The sequence below is a fragment of the Salvelinus sp. IW2-2015 genome, linkage group LG24 (assembly GCF_002910315.2).
Source record: "Salvelinus sp. IW2-2015 linkage group LG24, ASM291031v2, whole genome shotgun sequence".
Classification (NCBI taxonomy): domain Eukaryota; kingdom Metazoa; phylum Chordata; class Actinopteri; order Salmoniformes; family Salmonidae; genus Salvelinus; species Salvelinus sp. IW2-2015.
This window is the reverse complement of record NC_036864.1, coordinates 5,326,759-5,336,350: the sequence shown is the minus strand read 5'-3', so window position 1 is coordinate 5,336,350 and position 9,592 is coordinate 5,326,759. Positions and strand designations below refer to the sequence as shown.

General features: G+C 50.9%; 1 pseudogene; it reads right to left on the bottom strand.

Moving 5' to 3' along the window:
- Positions 1-2,145: 2,145 nt before the first annotated feature.
- Positions 2,146-9,592, bottom strand: part of LOC111951334 (zinc finger protein 800-like) — a 15,366-nt pseudogene continuing 7,919 nt past the window's right edge.

The following is a 9,592-nucleotide window of genomic DNA, read 5'->3' as shown; positions in this document are numbered from 1 at the left end:
GAGAGGGAGAGATTGAGAGAAGAGAGAAGAGAGAGAGGAGAGAGAGAGAGAAGAGAGAGAGAGAGAGGTCTGCTATACAAATTGATGGAAAGTGGTGTTGGGGGTAAAACATACGACATTATAAAATCCATGTACACAAACAACAAGTTGGCGGTTAAAATTGGCAAAAACACACACATTTCTTCACACAGGTCGTGGGGTGAGACAGGGATGCAGCTTAAGCCCCACCCTCTTCAACATATATATCAACGAATTGGCGCGGGCACTAGAACAGTCTGCAGCACCCGGTCTCACCCTACTAGAATCCGAAGTCAAATGTCTACTGTTTGCTGATGATTGGTGCTCTTTGTCACCAACCAAGGAGGCCTACAGCAGCACCTAGATCTTCTGCACAGATCTGTCAGACCTGGGCCCTGACAGTAAATCTCAGTAAGACCAAAATAATGGTGTTCAAAAAAGGTCCAGTCACCAGGACCACAAATTCCATCTAGACACCGTTGCCCTAGAGCACACAAAAACAATATACATACCTCGGCCTAAACATCAGCACCACAGGTAACTTCCACAAAGCTGTGAACGATCTGAGAGACAAGGCAAGAAGGGCCTTCTATGCCATCAAAAGGAACATAAATTTCAACATACCAATTAGGATCTGGCTAAAAATACTTGAATCAGTCATAGAGCCATTGCCCTTTATGGTTGTTGAGGTCTGGGTCCGCTCACCAACCAAGATTTCACAAAATGGGACAAACACCAAATTGAGACTCTGCATGCAGAATTCTGGCAAAAATATCCTCCGTGTACAACGTAGAACACCAAATAATGCATGCAGAGCAGAATTAGGCCGATACCCACTAATTATCAAAATCCAGAAAAGAGCCGTTTAAATTCTACAACCACCTAAAAGGAAGCGATTCCCAAACCTCCATAACAAAGCCATCACCTACAGAGAGATGAACCTGGAGAAGAGTCCCCTAAGCAAGCTGGTCCTAGGGCTCTGTTCACAAACACAAACACACCCCACAGAGCCCCAGGACAACAGCAACATTAGACCCAACCAAATCATGAGAAAACAAAAGATAATTACTTGACACATTGGAAAGAATTAACAAAAAAACAGAGCAAACTAGAATGCTATTTGGCCCTAAACAGAGAGTACACAGGGCAGAATACCTGACCACTGTGACTGACCCAAACTTAAGGAAAGCTTTGACTATGTACAGACTCAGTGAGCATAGCCTTGCTATTGAGAAAGGCCGCCGTAGGCAGACATGGCTCTCAAGAGAAGACAGGCTATGTGCACACTGCCCCACAAAATGAGGTGGAAACTGAGCTGCACTTCCTAACCTCCTGCCCAATGTATGACCATATTAGAGAGACATATTTCCCTCAGATTACACAGATCCACAAAGAATTCGAAAACAAATCCAATTTTGATAAACTCCCATATCTACTGGGTGAAATTCCACAGTGTGCCATCACAGCAGCAAGATTTGTGACCTGTTGCCACAAGAAAAGGGCAACCAGTGAAGAACAAACACCACTGTAAATACAACCCATATTTATGTTTATTTATTTTAACTGTGTGCTTTAACCATTTGTACATTGTTACAACACTGCATATATATAATATGACATTTTAATGTCTTTATTGTTTTGAAACTTCTGTATGTGTAATGTTTACTGTTCATTTTTATTGTTTATTTGACTTTTGATATATTACCTACCTCACTTGCTTTGGCAATGTTAACACATGTTTCCCATGCCAATAAAGCCCCTTGAATTGAAATTGAATTGAAATTGAGAGAGAGAATATTTTCTGACTGGACATTTTGCTCTGATTTGGAGGATTCTCCACTTTATGTACATATTGAACTAGGCTATAGCAGGAATAGGAATTACTCGGATGTCCCTCTGTGGCTGCCCTGCTGTCCCCCAGTCAAGTTCAAATAGGCTAAACCAAGTTCAAATAGGCTGTCTATATCGTCAATAGATGTAATATCGCCCAACCCCACTCTCCTGGCTCCATCCTATCAGTCCCCCCCACCCCCCTCCCTCTCTTTCATAACAACCCATTTCACACGTCGCTTCCTCTTTCTCTCGACAACAAGATATCGACAAAGACAACCATATGTGTAGTGAGGCTCACCAGAGCATTGCCTTGGACCGAGTGCTGACCCCCTTAGCCCTGGCGCCGCCGGGCGGCGTGCTGACCGGTGGCGTGGCGTTCCGGTGGCTCCTCTTATGGGACTCCAGGTAGAGTTTCTTGGCGAAGGCCCGGCCGCACACGTCACAMGCGTGGAGCGAGAAGTTCTTGGTGACACGCACCTCTGAGCTACTGCTGCTGCTCTCCTGGTGGGCGTCATGGCGACGCGTGTGGAGGGGCGTCGGGGCGGGGGTGTCGGGGTGTTGTTTGTCRTTCTTACGGGTGACAGGTGACCCGGTTTGGGCCTCCTGCTGCCTCTCCTGTCTCTCCTGGTTACGAGTGACCGGAGTGGAGGAGGAGGTGGAGGAGAGGAGGTCCTGTTTGCGTGTGACTGGGTAGGAGGAGGAGTTGTTGAGGAGYTCCTGTTTGCGTGTGACTGGGGGCGTAGGGGGAGAGGGGGCCGAGTGGCACCCGTTCACCTCCTCCTTGACCGTKGTTCCTCCTCTCTTGTTGTTGTTGGCATTGRGGGGAGAGTTGAGGACCACCTCAGCCGGCCGCTTGACCGCACGCGACTCCAGCTTGGGSACGATCTTGGCCAGGTAGCCCGTCGACTTCTTGTGCACCACCGTCACRTGGCGCAGGACGTCGCGCTTGCGGCGGGACTCGTAGCGGCAGAGCGGGCAGCGGTAGAACTTGATGAAGATGTCCGTGCCGTCCGTGTGCAGCTCGATGTGCTTGGTGAGGTTCTGGCGCGAGCTGAAYTGACGTTTGCACAGCTTGCAGAACAGCTGCTTGAAGTCGAACCCCACCGAGAGCTTCTGAGGGGGTCTCCCAAGAGTCCCACTACCACTACTAGTACCACCGGTGCTGTTGCTGGAAGTGGAACGAGTTGATGTCTTGGGGCTGCTGCCACCCTCTTCCTCTTTGATCTTTTGACCCGACTTGGTTGCCACAGCAACGCCCTTCCTGTCCATGTCCTTCCTGTCCGYGTCGCCAGGCGACGAGGCGGGGCTGGAGTCAGGGTCGTCCCAGGATTCAACCGCCTCCTCCTTCATGCTCAAGCTGTTGCTAGTGGTGCTGTTGCTAGGGGTGCTGTCAGTGTTGGTGGCTGTTTTGCTGTTGTTGTTTTTGTTTTTGTTGGTCGCCGTGGATGTGGTTGCGGTCGTGGAGACGGAGCTAACGTTCTTGAGATTGTAGATCTTGTGGACGATGCGCATGTGTCTCTTTAACATGACCTGGGAGCTGTACTTTCTCTTGCAGAGCAGACAGCGGCAGGAGGCCAGGTTGTACAGGGCCGATGCCAGGAGAGAAGGGGCGGGGGACACCGCGGTGGAGGCTTTGGGGGGCTGAGGGGTGGTAACACCCGCGGCTCCTCCGCTCTTTGAGGTGTGACCTCTCGTGGGGGAGGAGCTGGCGCTCTTGCGGGGCGGCGTGGCCTCCAGGGACAGCGGCTGGCCGGGGCGCGTGGCTATGTCCGGCGTGATGGTGTCCCGACGCAGGCCGCGGTGCACCTCGTCAAAATGGCGCCGTACGTTGGCCTTGGTGGCGAAGGACTTGAAGCAGACGGGGCAGGACTTGCCGCTGGGCGTGTGCAAGGGGCGGGACCGACCTTTGACCATGGAGAGGAGGCTGATGGGAACGGTGCGCGTCTCAGTGAACTTCCGGAGCTCCTCCAGCTTGGTCTGGTGCATCTTGCGACAGTGGCGGCGGATGCTGCGGCGAGAGTTGAAGTCCTTACCACACAGGCAGCACGAGATGATAACGTCCTCCACCTAGGGAGAGAGAGACAGAGAGAGAGTATTACAGTGAGCGAGCGTGTGTCTGCTTGCACGCTTTCTCCTGTATGTACCCACCCCGCTCGTAGACCCCTCCTCCTCGGGCTGCGCCGCCTCCTCTCCTCCATCCTCCTCCTCCTGGTCACTCCTCTCCTCCCCCTCTCCCGTCTGCCCATTCTCCGGCGTCCCTCCCTGCTCCTCCCAGGGCTCAGGGCTGTGTGTGCGGGTCCCTCCAGGGCTGTGTGTGCGGGTCCCTCCAGGGGTGTGTGGAGCCCGGGGGAAGTGGGCCAGCTCCTCGGAGGAGGACAGGAACTGGAACACAGCATTATTGGAGGTCTGGATTGGCTCCAGGCGCATCACGTAGTCCGGCCGGTCCTTCCTGGGGTAGATGGTCTCCAGGAGGTCCTTCATGGCCACGCTCTGCTTGTCACCCTCACCCGCTGGATCTAAGGGGCCAGGGAGGAGGAAGAGAAAGGCGTTAGGAAGAGAACGTTTTCAATCAGACACCAATATTTGCTCCCAAATGTGATGTGTTTTGAGCCTAGAGACATCACAACACTAAGGAACATTCCGAGAGAAGGAACATTTTCAAACTTGCCAAAGGGAGAAACAAAAACACAACTCTTTTTTTCTGTTTCCAAATAAGATATGTAATGAGCACACTGTGACAACAGCAAACACGTTTCAACCACATCATTAAATACCAATTGAACATATCTTTGTGTTTTCACAGACATGGTCTTTTTTGTCGTTATATGATCACTAGTTCAGTACACAGATGAGATAACAGAGGATTTCCTAGATGACTTGTATTTCTAGATATAGACAGACGTCATAGAGAATGGAAGAGTAGTGGATATTGAGGCTGGATCAAAGACAGAGGCTGGAGCATGAAAGAGAATTCAGTTAGAGTATAGGAGGAGTATGGGACTCCAGGTATAGGAGGAGAGGAGAGAAAGGGACCAACTACATTAGGGAGAGAGAGAGACATGGAGAGAGAGACAGAGACATGGAGAGAGAGACAGAGACATGGAGAGAGAGACAGAGACATGGAGAGAGAGACAGAGACATGGAGAAGAGATGAGACTGGAGAGAGGACGAGACATGGCGAGAGAGCAGAGACAGAGACATGAGAACAGAGACATGGAGAGAAGAGAACATGGAGAGACGAGAGAGAGAGACAAGAGAGACATGAGAGAGAGAGACAGAGACATGGAGAGACAGAGACATGGAGAGAGAGACAGAGACATGGAGAGACAGAGACAAAGACATGGAGAGAGAGACAGAGACATGGAGAGAGAGACAGAGACATGGAGAGAGAGAGCAGAGACATGAGAGAGAGACAGAGACATGGAGAGAGAGACAGAGAACTGGAGAGAGACAAGACATGGCGAGACAGACACATGGAGAGAGAGACGAGACTGGAGAGAGAGACAGAAATGGAGAGACAAGAGAGAGACATGGAGAGACAGAGACAGAGACATGGAGAGCAGGATGAGAGAGAGAGAAGAGACATGGAGAGAGAGACAGAGACATGGAGAGAGAGACAGAGACATGGAGAGAAGAAGAGACATGGGAAGAGACAGAGACATGGAGAGAGAGACAGAGACATGGAGAGACAAGAGAGATGGAGAGACAGAGAAGAGAAGAACATGAGAGACATAGACATGGAAAGAGACAAAGACATGGAGAGACATGGAGAGACAGTGGAGAGAGACCTGGAGAAGACATAGACATGGAGAGAGAGTGAGAGAGACAGAGACAAAGACATGGAGAGACAGAGATACAGTATGGAGAGACAAGACATGGAGAGAGAGACAGAGACATGGAGAGACAGAAGACAGAGACATGGGCGAGAGACAGAGACATGGAGAGAGAGACAGAAACATGGAGAGGAGACAGACATGGAGAGAGAGACAGAACTGGAGAGAGAGACAGAGACATGGAGAGAAACAGAGACATGGAGAACAGAGACATGGAGCGAGAGACAGAGACATGGAGAGAGAGACAGAGACATGGAGAAGAGACAGAGACATGGAGAGAGAGACAGAGACGGAGCAGAGACAGAGACATGGAGGAGAGACAGAGACATGGAGAGAGAGACAGAGACATGAGAGAGAGACAGAGACATGAGAAGAGAGACAGAGCATGAGAGAGAGACAGAGCATGGAGAGAGAGAACAAGACATGGAGAGAGAGACAGAGACATGGACAGAGACATGAGAGACGAAGAGAAGAGAGAGAGACATGAGAGACAGAGACATGGAGAGACACAAGACATGGAGAGAGACAAAGACATGGAGAGACAGAGACATGGAGAGAGAGAGAGAGACAGACATGGAGAGACATGGAGAGACAGAGAGAGAGAGACATGGAGAGACAGAGAGAGAGACAAAGACATGGAGAGATATAGAGAGAGACAAAGACATGGAGAAGAGACAGAGAGAGAGAGTGAGTAGTGTAGCAACGAAGACCATGAGTGAGTGAGTGAGTAAAGTGGGTGAGTGAATGAGTAAAGTGAGTGAGTGAGAAAAGTGGGTGAGTAAGTGGTGAGGAGTGAGTAAGTGGGTGAGTGAGTGAATAAAGTGGGTGAGTGAGTGAGTAAAGTGGGTGAGTGAGTGAATAAAGTGGGATGTGAGTGAATAAAGTGGGAGTGGTAAAGTGGTGAGTGAGTGAGGGTAAGTGGGGAGTGAGTGAGTAAAGTGGGTGAGTGAGTGAGTAAAGTGGGGTGAGTGAGTGAGTAAAGTGGGTGAGTGAGTGAGTAAGTGGGTGAGTGAGTGAGTAAAGTGGGTGAGTGAGTGAGTAAAGTGGGTGTAGTGAGTGAGTAAAGTGTGAGTGAGTGAGTAAGTGGGTGAGTGAGTGAGTAAGGTGGGATGAGGAGGAGTAAAGTGGGTGAGTGAGTCAGTAAAGTGGGTGAGTGAGTGAGTAAAGTGGTGAGTGAGTGAGTAAGTGGTGAGTGAGTGAGTAGTGGGTGAGTGAGTGGGTGGAGTGAGTAAGTGGGTGACAGAAAAAAAGAGACAAGCATTGACAAAGAGGGAGAGAGACAGAGAGGACAAGAGAGAGTCTTAGACAGGTGTAGCCACGTACCGTCGGGCTTGGACAGTCTGGTGAGGCAGTAGTACTCTTTGTGGGTGATGAGGTTGGGCAGGCCCGGAACAAGCTGCGCATGTCTTACACTCAAAGATGGTGTCCACCTCATTCAGCAGCATGTGCTTCAGCTGGGCAGTACCTACACATACACAACACCAGGGGCAGTGTTAGTGAGCGCTGGCGGATACAGACGACAGGACAATAGGACTGGTCGATCATCAACTCCTAGAGCCTATAACCCTTCGGTGTTGTGCAACTGAGGGAATATGAGAGGTGTAATTAAATAATATGGTTTGGTGGAGGAGCGCATCACTACTTTTCATTCAGATGTGCAAACATTGAAAGAGCGGAAGCAGCTGTTGCACTTGAATCATGTTTCATAACACAACGCATGACGTGGTTCCTAATTAAAAAGACCTCGGTGCCCCTCGTGAGCACGACTAGATGTTACCTGAGCGGAAGACTCTATGATCTGCTGGATGCCTGACTTGCGAGGGTCTGGAGCTGCTGCTGCAACGAGGAGGTCGCCTGGCTCCACACAGTACTCTGCAAAGGTACACACTTCAATACACACTTCACTCTCGCCAGCCACCACGGAGTGTGTGTGTGTGTGTGTGTGTGTGTGGTGTGTGTGTGTGTGTGTGTGTGTGTGTGTGTGTGTGTGTAGGCCCCTCCCCCGCCCCTCAGGAGGTACTGGTTTAATCTGACCCCCCCTACAGCCCGGGGTCAGATGGTGACCAATCATGATAATGAAAGTAATAACCAAAAGTAATAAGTAAAGGTAGACATATTCATGAGTTATACTGTTTTTACTGATATCTTTTTAATTTATGAATTATTAAGCGATTAAAATGGTTTACATAATTTCTGAAAAATCTGTAACGAAATTACTGCAATTGAATTGGCTACAATGAGAAATCATCGAAGTCACAAACCACAGTTGGGTCACCTGCTACTGTCCTCCCTTCCACTGGCATACTGTCATTTTCAGCTCATAATGTCTCCTGCTACTGTCCTCCCTTCCACTGGCGTACTGCTATATCGCCCTCTCGCCCTGAATGTCCACAGATGTTGTTTCTTTTGATACGTTCCGGACCGGCTTTAATTTCAAGGTCCACGGATGTTGATTTTTGGTCCGGTCCCGACCGGCCTTCATTCGACCCAATAGACGTCCATGATTATTCAGATTTGGTCGAGTCTGGACCAGACCAAATCTGAACTAATCATTGACGTCCATGTTTCACAAGTTAGGAGAGCACAGTAGAGTAAAGTTTTTAAAAGAACAGTAGAGTCCAGTACTGTACAGTAGAATTCAGTACAGTACACAGTAGACCACACCAGAGTTGAGCACACTAATGTACTGTACTGAATAAACTGTACTCTACGGTACTGAACTCTATTGTACTGAACTATACTCTACTGTTCTGTTCTGTGTTGTACTTTGACGTCCGAACTTGTGAAACATAGATGTCTGTTGTTTCATATTTGGTCCGGTCCAACCTAATTTTATATTTGTTTGGGGTCTGAGCGCATTAAAATAATAGCCAGTGTACCCAAATATGAAAAGGAAGATATTGCATATTTTTACCTTTGTGTACCTAGGATACATCACCATGAAGAGAATGAAATGTATATGTATAATTATGTGTTTCTGTGTAGTACAAATCCACTTCATTTACTGTAGTTCACAAACCAAAAAATACTTATTTTGTCACTCTCCTCTCCTCTCCCCGGCCTCTGTCCCTCTCCTCTCCCCGGCCTCTGTCCCTCTCCTCTCCCCGGTCCCTCTCCTCTCCCCGGCCTCAGGGACCGAGGCCGAGGAGTGGGACCGGGGAGAGGAGAAGGGACGGAGGCCGGGAGAGGAGAGGACCGGGGAGATGGAGAGGACCGAGGCCGGGGAGAGGAGAGGGACTGAGGCCGGGAGAGGAGAGGGACCGGGGAGAAGAGAGGGACCGGGAGAGGAGAGGGACAGAGGCCCGAGGAGTGGGACCGGGGAGAGGAGAGGGACCGGGGAAGGAGAGGGACCGGGGGAGAGGAGAGGGACCGAGCGGGGGAGAGGAGAGGGACGGAGGCGGGGAGAGGAGAGGGACCGGGGAGAAGAGAGGGAGGGAGAGGGAAGGGACCGGGAAAGGAGACGGGGGAGAGGGAGGACCGAGGCGGAGAGAGGACGAGAGAGCGAGAGGAGAGGGACCGGGGAGAAGAGAGGACGGGAGAGGAGAGGGACCGGCCGAAGGAGAGAGAGGGACCGAGGCGGGGAAGAGGGACGGCGAGAGGGAGAGGACCGGGGAGAAGGAGAGGGACCGGGGAGAGGAGGGCGACCGGGGAGGACGGGAGAGGGAACCGGGAGGAAGGGAGGGAGAACCGAGGGGAGGGGAGGAGAGGACCGGGAAGGAGACTGGAGAGGGAGGGCCAGAGGCCGAGGGAGATGAGAGAAGGGAGGGGAGAAGAACTGAGGGAGAGCAGAGGCCGCAGGAGAGGGACCGAGCAGAGGAAGAGCGGGGAGAGGAGAGGGACCGGGGAGAAGAGGGAACGAGGCCGGGAGAGGAGAGGACCGGGGCCAGGAGAGGGAAGAGCGAGGAAGG